This window comes from Oncorhynchus nerka, unplaced genomic scaffold (genome assembly GCF_034236695.1).
Source record: "Oncorhynchus nerka isolate Pitt River unplaced genomic scaffold, Oner_Uvic_2.0 unplaced_scaffold_981, whole genome shotgun sequence".
In the NCBI taxonomy this organism is placed as follows: Eukaryota; Metazoa; Chordata; class Actinopteri; order Salmoniformes; family Salmonidae; genus Oncorhynchus; species Oncorhynchus nerka.
Window position 1 is genome coordinate 204450 of NW_027040312.1, and position 14551 is coordinate 219000.

The 14551-nt window shown below is 48.4% G+C and overlaps 1 long non-coding RNA gene across 2 annotated transcripts in view; it reads right to left on the minus strand.

The window, feature by feature from the left end:
- Positions 1 to 7727: 7727 nt before the first annotated feature.
- The window catches only part of LOC135570325 (uncharacterized), a 30520-nt gene continuing 23696 nt past the window's right edge, over positions 7728 to 14551 (minus strand). The window contains exons 1-3 of one of the 2 annotated variants that reach the window (XR_010463518.1): positions 8782 to 9090; positions 8645 to 8729; positions 7728 to 7818 (exon numbers count right to left, since the gene is read on the minus strand). This is a non-coding gene — a long non-coding RNA (uncharacterized LOC135570325). Of the gene's footprint in view, positions 7819 to 8644; positions 8740 to 8781; positions 9091 to 14551 lie in introns of those variants that run through there. The other variant, XR_010463517.1, reaches the window with a different exon arrangement.

Below are 14551 nucleotides of genomic sequence, written 5' to 3' on the forward strand. Positions count from 1 at the left end.
AGTGTGTAATGAGGTGTCTGTGAGCTGAGTTTAGTGTGTAATGAGGTGTCTGTACTGAGGTGTGTAATGAGGTGTCTGTGCTGAGTTTAGTGTGTAATGAGGTGTCTGTACTGAGTTTAGTGTGTAATGAGGTGTCTGTACTGAGTTTAGTGTGTAATGAGGTGTCTGTACTGAGTTTAGTGTGTAATGAGGTGTCTGTGCTGAGTTTAGTGTGTAATGAGGTGTGTAATGAGGTGTCTGTACTGAGTTTAGTGTGTAATGAGGTGTCTGTCTGTACTGAGTTTAGTGTGTAATGAGGTGTCTGTCTGTACTGAGTTTAGTGTGTAATGAGGTGTCTGTCTGTGCTGAGTTTAGTGTGTAATGAGGTGTCTGTACTGAGTTTAGTGTGTAATGAGGTGTCTGTCTGTACTGAGTTTAGTGTGTAATGAGGTGTCTGTACTGAGTTTAGTGTGTAATGAGGTGTCTGTACTGAGTTTAGTGTGTAATGAGGTGTCTGTACTGAGTTTAGTGTGTAATGAGGTGTCTGTGCTGAGTTTAGTGTGTAATGAGGTGTCTGCACTGAGTTTAGTGTGTAATGAGGTGTCTGTACTGAGTTTAGTGTGTAATGAGGTGTCTGTACTGAGTTTAGTGTGTAATGAGGTGTCTGTACTGAGTTTAGTGTGTAATGAGGTGTCCATACTGAGTTTAGTGTGTAATGAGGTGTCTGTACTGAGTTTAGTGTGTAATGAGGTGTCTGTACTGAGTTTAGTGTGTAATGAGGTGTCTGTCTGTACTGAGTTTAGTGTGTAATGAGAGGTGTCTGTACTGAGTTTAGTGTGTAATGAGGTCTGTCTGTACTGAGTTTAGTGTGTAATGAGGTGTCTGTACTGAGTTTAGTGTGTAATGAGGTGTCTGTCTGTACTGAGTTTAGTGTGTAATGAGGTGTCTGTACTGAGTTTAGTGTGTGAATGAGTTTAGTGTGTAATGAGGTGTCTGTACTGAGTTTAGTGTGTAATGAGGTGTCTGTGCTGAGTTTAGTGTGTAATGATGTGTCTGTGCCAAGAGTTTGAGTGTGTAAATGAGGTGTCTGTACTGAGTTTAGTGTGTAATGAGGTGTGTAATGAGTGTCTGTACTGAGTTTAGTGTGTGTAATGAGGTGTCTGCACTGAGTTTAGTGTGTAATGAGGTGTCTGTGCTGAGTTTAGTGTGTAATGAGGTGTGTAATGAGGTGTCTGCACTGAGTTTAGTGTGTAATGAGGTGTCTGTGCTGAGTTTAGTGTGTAATGAGGTGTCTGTACTGAGTTTAGTGTGTAATGAGTGTGTCTGTGTCTGAGTTTAGAGTTTAGTGTGTAATGAGGTGTCTGTGCTAAGTTTAGTGTGTAATGAGGTGTGTCTGTCTGCTGAGTTTAGTGTGTAATGAGGTGTCTGTGCTGAGTTTAGTGTGTAATGAGGTGTCTGTACTGAGTTTAGTGTGTAATGAGGTGTCTGTGCTGAGTTTAGTGTGTAATGAGGTGTCTGTACTGAGTTTAGTGTGTAATGAGGTGTCTGTACTGAGTTTAGTGTGTAATGAGGTGTCTGTGCTGAGTTTAGTGTGTAATGAGGTGTCTGTGCTGAGTTTAGTGTGTAATGAGGTGTGTAATGAGGTGTCTGTACTGAGTTTAGTGTGTAATGAGGTGTCTGTGCTGAGTTTAGTGTGTAATGAGGTGTCTGTCTGTACTGAGTTTAGTGTGTAATGAGGTGTCTGTGCTGAGTTTAGTGTGTAATGAGGTGTCTGTACTGAGTTTAGTGTGTAATGAGGTGTCTGTGCTGAGTTTAGTGTGTAATGAGGTGTCTGTACTGAGTTTAGTGTGTAATGAGGTGTCTGTACTGAGTTTAGTGTGTAATGAGGTGTGTAATGAGGTGTCTGTACTGAGTTTAGTGTGTAATGAGGTGTCTGTCTGTACTGAGTTTAGTGTGTAATGAGGTGTCTGTACTGAGTTTAGTGTGTAATGAGGTGTCTGTACTGAGTTTAGTGTGTAATGAGGTGTCTGTACTGAGTTTAGTGTGTAATGAGGTGTCTGTGCTGAGTTTAGTGTGTAATGAGGTGTCTGTACTGAGTTTAGTGTGTAATGAGGTGTCTGTGCTGAGTTTAGTGTGTAATGAGGTGTCTGTATGAGTTTAGTGTGTAATGAGGTGTCTGTGCTGAGTTTAGTGTGTAATGAGGTGTCTGTGCTGAGTTTAGTGTGTAATGAGGTGTCTGTACTGAGTTTAGTGTGTAATGAGGTGTGTAATGAGGTGTCTGTCTGTACTGAGTTTAGTGTGTAATGAGGTGTCTGTACTGAGTTTAGTGTGTAATGAGGTGTCTGTGCTGAGTTTAGTGTGTAATGAGGTGTGTAATGAGGTGTCTGTACTGAGTTTAGTGTGTAATGAGGTGTCTGTGCTGAGTTTAGTGTGTAATGAGGTGTCTGTACTGAGTTTAGTGTGTAATGAGGTGTCTGTACTGAGTTTAGTGTGTAATGAGGTGTCTGTCTGTACTGAGTTTAGTGTGTAATGAGGTGTCTGTCTGTACTGAGTTTAGTGTGTAATGAGGTGTCTGTACTGAGTTTAGTGTGTAATGAGGTGTCTGTACTGAGTTTAGTGTGTAATGAGGTGTCTGTACTGAGTTTAGTGTGTAATGAGGTGTCTGTGCTGAGTTTAGTGTGTAATGAGGTGTCTGTACTGAGTTTAGTGTGTAATGAGGTGTCTGTACTGAGTTTAGTGTGTAATGAGGTGTCTGTATGAGTTTGGTGTGTGTAATGAGGTGTCTGTCTGTGCTGAGTTTAGTGTGTAATGAGGTGTCTGTACTGAGTTTAGTGTGTAATGAGGTGTCTGTGCTGAGTTTAGTGTGTAATGAGGTGTCTGTACTGAGTTTAGTGTGTAATGAGGTGTCTGTACTGAGTTTAGTGTGTAATGAGGTGTCTGTACTGAGTTTAGTGTGTAATGAGGTGTCTGTATGAGTTTAGTGTGTAATGAGGTGTCTGTATGAGTTTAGTGTGTAATGAGGTGTCTGCCCTGAGTTTAGTGTGTAATGAGGTGTCTGTATGAGTTTAGTGTGTAATGAGGTGTCTGTACTGAGTTTAGTGTGTAATGAGGTGTCTGTCTGTACTGAGTTTAGTGTGTAATGAGTGTGTGAGGTGTCTGTACTGAGTTTAGTGTGTAAATGAGGTGTCTGTACTGAGTTTAGTGTGTAATGAGGTGTCTGTACTGAGTTTAGTGTGTAATGAGTGTGTTCTGTCTGTACTGAGTTTAGTGTGTAATGAGGTGTCTGTGCTGAGTTTAGTGTGTAATGAGGTGTCTGTGCTGAGTTTAGTGTGTAATGAGGTGTCTGTGCTGAGTTTAGTGTGTAATGAGGTGTCTGTACTGAGTTTAGTGTGTAATGAGGTGTGAGGTGTCTGTACTGAGTTTAGTGTGTAATGAGGTGTCTGTCTGAGTTTAGTGTGTAATGAGGTGTCTGTGCTGAGTTTAGTGTGTAATGAGGTGTCTGTGCTGAGTTTAGTGTGTAATGAGGTGTCTGTACTGAGTTTAGTGTGTAATGAGGTGTCTGTGCTGAGTTTAGTGTGTAATGAGGTGTCTGTACTGAGTTTAGTGTGTAATGAGGTGTCTGGACTGAGTTTAGTGTGTAATGAGGTGTCTGCGCTGAGTTTAGTGTGTAATGATGAGAGGTGTCTGCACTGAGTTTAGTGTGTAATGAGGTGTCTGTGCTGAGTTTAGTGTGTAATGAGTTTAGTGGTGTCTGTCTGTACTGAGTTTAGTGTGTAATGAGGTGTCTGTGCTGAGTTTAGTGTGTAATGAGGTGTCTGTGCTGAGTTTAGTGTGTAATGAGGTGTCTGTACTGAGTTTAGTGTGTATTGAGGTGTCTGTACTGAGTTTAGTGTGTAATGAGGTGTCTGTACTGAGTTTAGTGTGTAATGAGGTGTGTAATGAGGTGTCTGTCACTGAGTTTAGTGTGTAATGAGGTGTCTGTACTGAGTTTAGTGTGTAATGAGGTGTCTGTGCTGAGTTTAGTGTGTAATGAGGTGTCTGTACTGAGTTTAGTGTGTAATGAGGTGTCTGTACTGAGTGCTGTAATGAGTGTCTGTCTGTTTGAGTTTAGTGTGTAATGAGGTGTCTGTCTGCACTGAGTTTAGTGTGTAATGAGGTGTCTGTGCTGAGTTTAGTGTGTAATGAGTGTCTGTACTGAGTTTGTGACCCATGAGGTGCAATGTGTCTGCACTGAGTTTAGTGTGTAATGAGGTGTCTGTGCTGAGTTTAGTGTGTGGTGGTCTGTCTGTACTGAGTTAAATGAGGTGTCTGTACTGAGTTTAGTGTGTAATGAGGTGTCTGTCTGTACTGAGTTTAGTGTGTCTGTCTGAGGTGTGTAATGAGTGTGTCTGCACTGAGTTTAGTGTGTAATGAGGTGTCTGTGCTGAGTTTAGTGTGTAATGAGGTGTCTGTGCTGAGTTTAGTGTGTAATGAGGTGTCTGTACTGAGTTTAGTGTGTAATGAGGTGTCTGTACTGAGTTTAGTGTGTAATGAGGTGTCTGTACTGAGTTTAGTGTGTAATGAGGTGTGTAATGAGGTGTCTGCACTGAGTTTAGTGTGTAATGAGGTGTCTGTGCTGAGTTTAGTGTGTAATGAGGTGTGTAATGAGGTGTCTGCACTGAGTTTAGTGTGTAATGAGGTGTCTGTGCTGAGTTTAGTGTGTAATGAGGTGTGTAATGCTGGTGTCTGATACTGAGTTTAGTGTGTAATGAGGTGTCTGCTGAGTTTGAGTGTAATGAGGTGTGTAATGAGGTGTGGACCTGAGTTTAGTGTGTAATGAGGTGTCTGTACTGAGTTTAGTGTGTAATGAGGTGTGTAATGAGGTGTCTGCACTGAGTTTAGTGTGTAATGAGGTGTCTGTGCTGAGTTTAGTGTGTAATGAGGTGTCTGTGCTGAGTTTAGTGTGTAATGAGGTGTCTGTGCTGAGTTTAGTGTGTAATGAGGTGTGTAATGAGGTGTCTGTGACTGAGTTTAGTGTGTAATGAGGTGTGTAATGAGGTGTCTGCACTGAGTTTAGTGTGTAATGAGGTGTCTGTCTGAGTTTAGTACAGGTGTCTGTCTGGGTGTGTAATGAGGTGTCTGCACTGAGTTTAGTGTGTAATGAGGTGTCTGTACTGAGTTTAGTGTGTAATGAGGTGTCTGTGCTGAGTTTAGTGTGGGAGGAGGTGTCTGTACTGAGTTTAGTGTGTAATGAGGTGTCTGGACCTGAGTTTAGTGTGTAATGAGGTGTCTGGACTGAGTTTAGTGTGTAATGAGGTGTGTCTGTACTGAGTTTAGTGTGTAATGAGGTGTCTGTGCTGAGTTTAGTGTGTAATGAGGTGTCTGTACTGAGTTTAGTGTGTAATGAGGTGTCTGTACTGAGTTTAGTGTGTAATGAGGTGTCTGACCTGACTGAGTTTAGTGTGTAATGAGGTGTCTGTCTGTACTGAGTTTAGGTGTGTAATGAGGTGTCTGGACCTGAGTTTAGTCTGTGTAATGAGGTGTCTGTGCTGAGTTTAGTGTGTAATGAGGTGTCTGTACTGAGTTTAGTGTGTAATGAGGTGTCTGTGCTGAGTTTAGTGTGTAATGAGGTGTCTGTACTGAGTTTAGTGTGTAATGAGGTGTCTGTCTGTACTGAGTTTAGTGTGTAATGAGGTGTCTGTGCTGAGTTTAGTGTGTAATGAGGTGTCTGGACTGAGTTTAGTCTGTGTAATGAGGTGTCTGTCTGTGCTGAGTTTAGGTGTGTAATGAGGTGTCTGTCTGTACTGAGTTTAGTGTGTAATGAGGTGTCTGTCTGACTGAGTTTAGTGTGTAATGAGGTGTCTGTACTGCCTGAGTTTAGTGTGTAATGAGGTGTCTGTACTGAGTTTAGTGTGTAATGAGGTGTCTGTCCCTGAGTTTAGTGTGTAATGAGGTGTCTGTACTGAGTTTAGTGTGTAATGAGGTGTCTGTCTGTACTGAGTTTAGTGTGTAATGAGGTGTCTGTCTGTACTGAGTTTAGTGTGTAATGAGGTGTCTGTATGAGTTTAGTGTGTAATGAGGTATCTGTCTGTGCTGAGTTTAGTGTGTAATGAGGTGTCTGTACTGAGTTTAGTGTGTAATGAGGTGTCTGTGCTGAGTTTAGTGTGTAATGAGGTGCCTGTACTGAGTTTAGTGTGTAATGAGGTGTCTGTACTGAGTTTAGGTGTGTAATGAGGTGTCTGTACTGAGTTTAGTGTGTAATGAGGTGTCTGTGCTGAGTTTAGTGTGTAATGAGGTGTCTGTACTGAGTTTAGTGTGTAATGAGGTGTCTGTGCTGAGTTTAGTGTGTAATGAGGTGTCTGTACTGAGTTTAGTGTGTAATGAGGTGTCTGTACTGAGTTTAGTGTGTAATGAGGTGTCTGTACTGAGTTTAGTGTGTAATGAGGTGTCTGTCTGTACTGAGTTTAGTGTGTAATGAGGTGTGTAATGAGGTGTCTGTCTGTGCTGAGTTTAGTGTGTAATGAGGTGTCTGTGCTGAGTTTAGTGTGTAATGAGGTGTCTGTGCTGAGTTTAGTGTGTAATGAGGTGTCTGTACTGAGTTTAGTGTGTAATGAGGTGTCTGTACTGAGTTTAGTGTGTAATGAGGTGTGTCTGTACTGAGTTTAGTGTGTAATGAGGTGTCTGTACTGAGTTTAGTGTGTAATGAGGTGTCTGTACTGAGTCTAGTGTGTAATGAGGTGTCTGTACTGAGTTTAGTGTGTAATGAGGTGTCTGGACCTGAGTTTAGTGTGTAATGAGGTGTCTGGACCTGAGTTTAGTGTGTAATGAGGTGTCTGTGCTGAGTTTAGTGTGTAATGAGGTGTCTGTACTGAGTTTAGTGTGTAATGAGGTGTCTGGACCTGAGTTTAGTGTGTAATGAGGTGTCTGGACCTGAGTTTAGTGTGTAATGAGGTGTCTGTGCTGAGTTTAGTGTGTAATGAGGTGTCTGTACTGAGTTTAGTGTGTAATGAGGTGTCTGTGCTGAGTTTAGTGTGTAATGAGGTGTCTGCGCTGAGTTTAGTGTATTGAGGTGTGTGTATTGAGGTGTGTGTGTGTGTCTCTGTGTGTGTGTGTGTGCATTGAGGTGTGTGTGTGTGTACGTGTATTGAGGTGTGTGTGTGTGTCTCTGTGTGTGTGTGTGTGTATTGAGGTGTGTGTGTGTGTGTTGAGGTGTGTGTGTGTGTGTGTTGAGGTGTGTGTGTGTGTGTATTGGTGTGTGTGTGTGTGTGTATTGGGGTGTGAGATTACAGGTGTGTGTGTGTGTGTGTGTATTGGGTGTGTGTGTGTGTGTCTCTGTGTGTGTGTGTGTGTGTGATGGTGTGTGTGTGTGAGATGTGTGTGTGTGACTTATTGGGGTGTGTGTGGTGTGTGTGCATTGAGTGTGTGTGTGTGTGTGTGTGTGCATTGAGGTGACTGTGTGTGTGTGTATTGAGGTGTGTGTGTGTGTGTGGGAGATTGAGATACAGGTGTGTGTATTGAGGTGTGTGTGTGTAGTTGAGAGTGTGTGTGTGTGTGTGTGTCTCTGTGTGTGTGTGTGTGTATTGAGGTGTGTGTGTGTATACAGGTGTGTGTGTGTGTGTGTGTGTCTCTGTGTGTGTGTGTGTGTATTGAGGGTGTGTGTGTGGACCTGATTGAGGTGTGTGTGTGTGTGTGTGTAGAGGTGGTGTGTGTGGTGTGTGTGTGTGTGTGTGTGGACCTTGAACTCTGGGCTGAGCTCAGGACCCTAATCTCGGTTGCGGATCAGGAGAGGCGAGAGTCATATTGGTTGATGAAGGGAGAGTTGGGGGGGAAACACCCAAACATTCTCCTCACTGAGCAGTCCTACACACACACACACACACACACACACACACACAGACACACACACAGACACACACAGTCACAAAGAGAGATACAGGACCTGACACACACTGGGAGAGATACAGGACCACAGTCACACAGGGAGAGAGACAGGACACACACTTGTCAGACACACACAGGACCTGACAGTCTGGGTGGAGAGAGAGACACAGGACCACTTAGTCTGGGGGATACAGGACCACACACAGGACACACACACTGGGGGGACACACACACACACACAGTCACACACACAGGACACACAGTCTGGGGGACAGAGATACAGGACACACTTGGTCTGGGGGGGAGAGACACAGGACAGACACAGTCTGGGGGAGAGAGACACACACACACAAAGAGAGACACACACACACTTAGTCACACACACACACACAGGACCACACACACACAGGGACCTGACACACAGAGAGGAGAGAGATACAGGACCACACAGAGATACAGGACCTGACACTGGGGGGACACACACACACACACACACACACACACACACACAGAGAGAGAGACACACACCTGACACAGAGAGAGACACACACACACACAGTCACACACACACACAAGGACACTGACAGTCACACACACACACAGGACACACACAGACACACACACAGTGACACACAGACACACACAGTTAATATCCAGGCCAGTTCAGACAGATTGTAGAGAGATGAATCAGGGAGTACTTCCCAAAATGGCCCCCTATTCCCTACATAGTGCATTACTTTTGACCAGAGGCCCTGTGGGTAGTGCACTGTCTAGGGGATAGGGGACAGAGCGGACGGATACTCACAAATCCAAAATGGCCCTGAGAGAACAGTTATAACAGCAGGGGTTGGTCCTGGCGTTGTCCTCTCCTTCTACCACCAGTACAGGACCTGACTTAGTCTACAGGACCTGACTTAGTCTGGGGGGAGAGAGATACAGGACCTGACTTAGTCTGGGTGGGGAGAGAGATACAGGACCTGACTTAGTCTGGGTGGGGAGAGAGATACAGGACCTGACTTAGTCTGGGGGGGAGAGATACAGGACCTGACTTAGTCTGGGGGGAGAGATACAGGACCTGACTTAGTCTGGGGGAGAGAGATACAGGACCTGACTTAGTCTGGGAGGGGAGAGATACAGGACCTGACTTAGTCTGGGGGGAGAGATACAGGACCTGACTTAGTCTGGGAGGGGAGAGATACAGGACCTGACTTAGTCTGGGGGGGAGAGATACAGGACCTGACTTAGTCTGGGGGAGAGAGATACAGGACCTGACTTAGTCTGGGTGGGGAGAGAGATACAGGACCTGACTTAGTCTGGGGGAGAGAGATACAGGACCTGACTTAGTCTGGGGGGAGAGATACAGGACCTGACTTAGTCTGGGGGAGAGAGATACAGGACCTGACTTAGTCTGGGAGGGGGAGAGATACAGGACCTGACTTAGTCTGGGAGGGGAGAGAGATACAGGACCTGACTTAGTCTGGGAGGGGGGGGGGGAGAGATACAGGATACATTTAGTTTTTTGCAGACTTTTCTTTCTATATGAAAAGGTATTTCGCCGGGACTGAGCCTCAACCTTTAATTTTCCAGCCAACCAATCACGATGGCGGTTTATTTAGTTGGAAATGTATCTGTGAAGCTGAGAGGCCATTGGCTCACACTTTCTACAACTCGTTGCTAAGCGGTCGCTCCCCGGCCTCCTGGCGGTCGTCAACTATTTCAGCACTTGGCGAGGCACCTCAGAGCCCCGCCACATGAACTGTTTTCTAAACCACAACTGAATGCCCCCCCATAGATAATGACAAGCGGGAATAAATATCACCGAATGATGAAAACATTGGAATAAAGTTAGCTAACGCAAAAATGGAAAAACATCAAATTGTTGTTAACCGAAATTCCCCAAAGTCATCCAATCGTTATAATAGATTAGAGGCCTGAAGCGTGGTCAACTATTTCAGCATCGCTCTGAGACAAGCGTGGTCAACTATTTCACACTGCTCTGAGACAAGCGTGGTCAACTATTTCACACTGCTCTGAGACAAGCGTGGTCAACTATTTCAGCATCGCTCTGAGACAAGCGTGGTCAACTATTTCACACCACTCTGAGACAAGCGTGGTCAACTATTTCAGCATCGCTCTGAGACAAGCGTGGTCAACTATTTCACACTGCTCTGAGACAAGCGTCGTCAACTATTTCAGCATCGCTCTGAGACAAGCGTGGTCAACTATTTCAGCACCGCTCTGAGACAAGCGTGGTCAACTATTTCAGCATCGTTCTGAGACAAGCGTCGTCAACTATTTCAGCATCGCTCTGAGACAAGCGTGGTCAACTATTTCAGCATCGTTCTGAGACAAGCGTCGTCAACTATTTCAGCATCGCTCTGAGACAAGCGTGGTCAACGATTTCAGCACTGCTCTGAGACCAGCGTGGTCAACTATTTCAGCACTGCTCTGAGACAAGCGTGGTCAACTATTTCAGCATCGCTCTGAGACAAGCGTGGTCAACTATTTCAGCATCGCTCTGAGACAAGCGTGGTCAACTATTTCAGCATCGCTCTGAGACAAGCGTGGTCAACTATTTCAGCATCGCTCTGAGACAAGCGTGGTCAACTATTTCAGCATCGCTCTGAGACAAGCGTGGTCAACTATTTCAGCATCGCTCTGAGACAAGCGTGGTCAACTATTTCAGCACTGCTCTGAGACAAGCGTGGTCAACTATTTCAGCATCGCTCTGAGACAAGCGTGGTCAACTATTTCAGCATCGCTCTGAGACAAGCGTGGTCAACTATTTCAGCATCGCTCTGAGACAAGCGTGGTCAACTATTTCAGCATCGCTCTGAGACAAGTGTGGTCAACTATTTCACACCGCTCTGATTCCCCACACGTCTCATAAACCTAATATATCAAAGCCCCTCCCTATTCTCTCCCCCCATCCCTCCCTCCTCTTCTCACCCCTCCCCATTCTCTCGATTCTCTCCCCCTCTCCTCATCCCTCCCTATTCTCTCCCCCCTCATCCCTCACTCCATCCATCCATCCTCTCCTCACCCCTCCCCATTCTCTCGATTCTCTCCCCCTCTCCTCATCCCTCCCTATTCTCTCCCCCCTCATCCCTCACTCCATCCATCCATCCTCTCCTCATCCCTCCCTATTCTCTCCATTCTCTCTCTGATGGTGTGATTGCAAATCATATCCTCCCAATGCACCGTTATCTATTAAATATAGCTCTCCTTCCATCCCCTCCTCCCTCTCTCATCTCCTCCCCCTCCCTCTCTCATCTCCTCCCCTCTCTCATCTCCTCCCCCTCCCTCTCTCATCTCCTCCCCCTCCCCTCCTCTCTCAGCCCCCCTCTCATCTCATCCCCCCTCCCCTCTCATCTCATCTCCTCCCCCTCCCTCCTCTCTCTCTCTCATCTCATCCCCCCCTCCCCCCCCCTCCCTCCTCTCTCTCATCTCCTCCCCCCCGTCCCCTCTCTCATCTCCTCCCCCTCCCCTCCTCATCTCATCCTCCCCCTCTCTCTCTGCTTCATATCCCCCCATCTCCTCCCCCGTCCCCATCTCCTCCCTCATCTCATCCTCCCCCTCTCTCTCTGCTTCATATCCTCCCCATCTCCTCCCCCTCCCCTCCTTCCTCTCTGCTTCATATCCCCCCATCTCCTCCCCCTCCCTCATCTCATCCTCCCTCCTTCCTCTCTGCTTCATATACCCCCCATCTCCTCCCCCTCCCTCATCTCATCCTCCCTCCTTCCTCTCTGCTCCCCATCCCCCCCCTCATCTCCCCCATCTCCTCCCCCTCCCCTCCTTCCTCTCTGCTTCATATCCCCCCCCCATCTCCTCCCCCTCCCTCATCTCATCCTCCCTCTCTGCTTCATACCCCCCATCTCCTCCCCCTCCCCTCCTTCCTCTCTGCTTCATATCCCCCCCCATATCTCCTCCCCCTCCCTCATCTCATCCTCCCTCTCTGCTTCATACCCCCCCCATCTCCCCCCCTCCCCCTCCCCTCCTTCCTCTCTGGTTTATACCCCCCCCCCATCTCCACACCCTGGTTTTCTCCCTCCCTCTCTTTTCCACTTGAGTAGTTTCAGGACAGAGAGGATGAATGCTATTAGAGAGGCATGGCATTATCAGGTCACACCGGCCGGCCGGCTGGCCCCATCTCCATCACAAAGACACACACACAAACACACACACTCTTTAGGAGATCACAGCCCCATGTCCCGACCCCCTTCACCCCATCCAGCTCATCTCTCATGTAAATTGGCTGTAGGTCTCTTTCTCTCTTCTCTTGCTCTCCCGCTCTGTCAACCCTCTCCTCCTCTCTCTCTCCCCTGTCTCTCTCTCCCCTGTCTCTCTCCCCCCTCTCTCTCTCTCTCTCTCCCCCTCTCTCTCCCCCCTCTCTCTCTGTCTCTCTCTCTCTCTCTCTCCCCCTCTCTGTCTCTCCCCTCTCTCTCTCTCTGTCTCTCTCTCCCTCTGTCTCTCTCTCTCTCCCTGTCTCTCTCTCTCTCCCTGTCTCTCTCTCTCTCTCCCTCTCTCTCTCTCCCTCTCTCTCTCTCTCCCTCTGTCTCTCCCTCTGTCTCTCTCTCTCCCTGTCTCTCTCTCTCTCCCTCTCTCTCCCTGTCTCTCTGTCTCGCTCTCTCTCTCTGTCTCTCGCTCTCTCTCTCTCTGTCTCGCTCTCTCTCTCTCTCCCTGTCCCTCTCTCTCCCCCTCCCTCCCCTCTCTCTCTCTCTCCCCCTCTCTCTCTCTCCCCCTCTCTCTCTCTCCCCCTCTCTCTCTCCCTCTCTCTCTCTCTCTCTCTCTCTCTGACCTTGGGTTCCTCTTATCTCCAAACTCTGATTCAGCAGAAGAAGAGAAAGAACCAAAGACAGAAATAGAGAATAGAAATGCGATCCCATCAACCGGTGATAACGACAGTCATAGCTTCTCTGTGTATGTTTGTCTGTCTCAGACAATATTAATTAAGGGGATAAACCTCCACCCCTCCCTCTCTCATTCCCGCTCCCTATCTTCAGGGTCTGAAGCTGAGGGGGAGATATGGGGGGGGCTGTAGGGAGATATGGGTGAGGGCTGAGGGGGAGATATGAGTGAGGGCTGAGGGGGGGAGAGAAGGTTGAGGGCTGAGGGGGAGATATGGGGGGCTGTAGGGGAGATATGGGTGAGGGCTGAGGGGGAGATATGAGTGAGGGCTGAGGGGGAGAGAAGGTTGAGGGCTGAGGGGGGGAGATATGGGGGGCTGTAGGGGAGATATGGGTGAGGGCTGAGGGGGGAGAGAAGGTTGAGGGCTGAGGGGGAGATATGGGGGGCTGTAGGGGAGATATGGGTGAGGGCTGAGGGGGAGATATGAGTGAGGGCTGAGGGGGAGAGAAGGTTGAGGGCTGAGGGGGAGAGAAGGGTGAGGGCTAAGATATGGGTGAGGTATGAGGGGGAGATATGGGTGAGGTCTGAGATATGGGTGAGGGCTGTGGGGAGATATGGGTGAGGTCTGTGGGGGAGCAATGGGTGAGGGCTGATGATATGGGTGAGGGCTGAAGGGGGAGAGAAGGGTGAGGGCTGAGGGGGGAGAGAAGGGTGAGGGCTGAGATATGGGTGAGGGCTGAGGGGGAGCTATGGGTGAGGGCTGATGATATGGGTGAGGGCTGAGGGGGAGATATGGGTGAGGGCTGAAGGGGGAGAGAGGGGTGAAGGGTGAGGGCTGAAGGGGGAGCTATGGGTGAGGGCTGATGATATGGGTGAGGGCTGAGGGGGAGCTATGGGTGAGGGCTGAGGGGGAGAGAGGGGTGAGGGCTGAGGGGGAGAGAGGGGTTAGGGCTGAGGGGAGATATGGGTGAGGGCTGAGGGGGGAGAGAGGGGTGAGGGCTGAGGGGGAGATATGGGTGAGGGCTGAGAGAAGGGTGAGACAAAGAGCACTCCTGTTTTTTTTTAGGTTAGCGGGGTGGGAGGTCAGGGTGAGAGGTCAGGGTGAGGGGGTGAGGGGTCAGGGTGAGGGGGGTGAGGGGTCAGGGTGAGAGGGGTGACAGGTCAGGGAGAGGGGGTGAGAGGTCAGGGAGAGGGGGATGAGAGGTCAGGGTGAGGGGGTGAGGGGTCAGGGTGAGGGGGTGAGAGGTCAGGGTGAGGGGGTGAGAGGTCGGGGTTAGGGGGTGAGAGGTCAGGGTGAAGGGGGGGTGAGAGGTCAGGGTTAGGGGGTGACAGGTCAGGGTGAGGGGTGAGAGGTCAGGGTGAGTGAGAGGTCAGGGTAAGGGGGTGAGAGGTCAGGGTGAGGGGGTGAGAGGTCAGGGTGAGGGGGTGAGAGGTCAGGGTGAGGGGTCAGGTCAGGGGGGGTGAGGGGTCAGGGGGGGTGAGAGGTCAGGGTGAGGGGGTGAGAGGTCAGGGTTAGGGGGTGAGAGGTCAGGGTGAGGGGGGGGTGAGAGGTCAGGGTTAGGGTGGGTGAGAGGTCAGGGTGAGGGGGGTGAGAGGTCAGGGTTAGGGGGTGAGAGGTCAGGGTGAGGGGGGGTGAGAGGTCAGGGTTAGGGGGGTGAGAGGTCAGGGTGAGGAGGGGTGAGAGGTCAGGGTGAGGGGGGGTGAGAGGTTTTCATGTTCTTCTTGTAACAAACCAGAGACTGATTTGAGACTTTTGGGACAGCAGTATAATGGGTATGATTCCCCAACGGTGAAAGGTCCCGTGGGGTTCAGTTGGTAGAGCATGGTACTTGCAACAGCAGGGTTGTGGGTTCGATTCCCAACG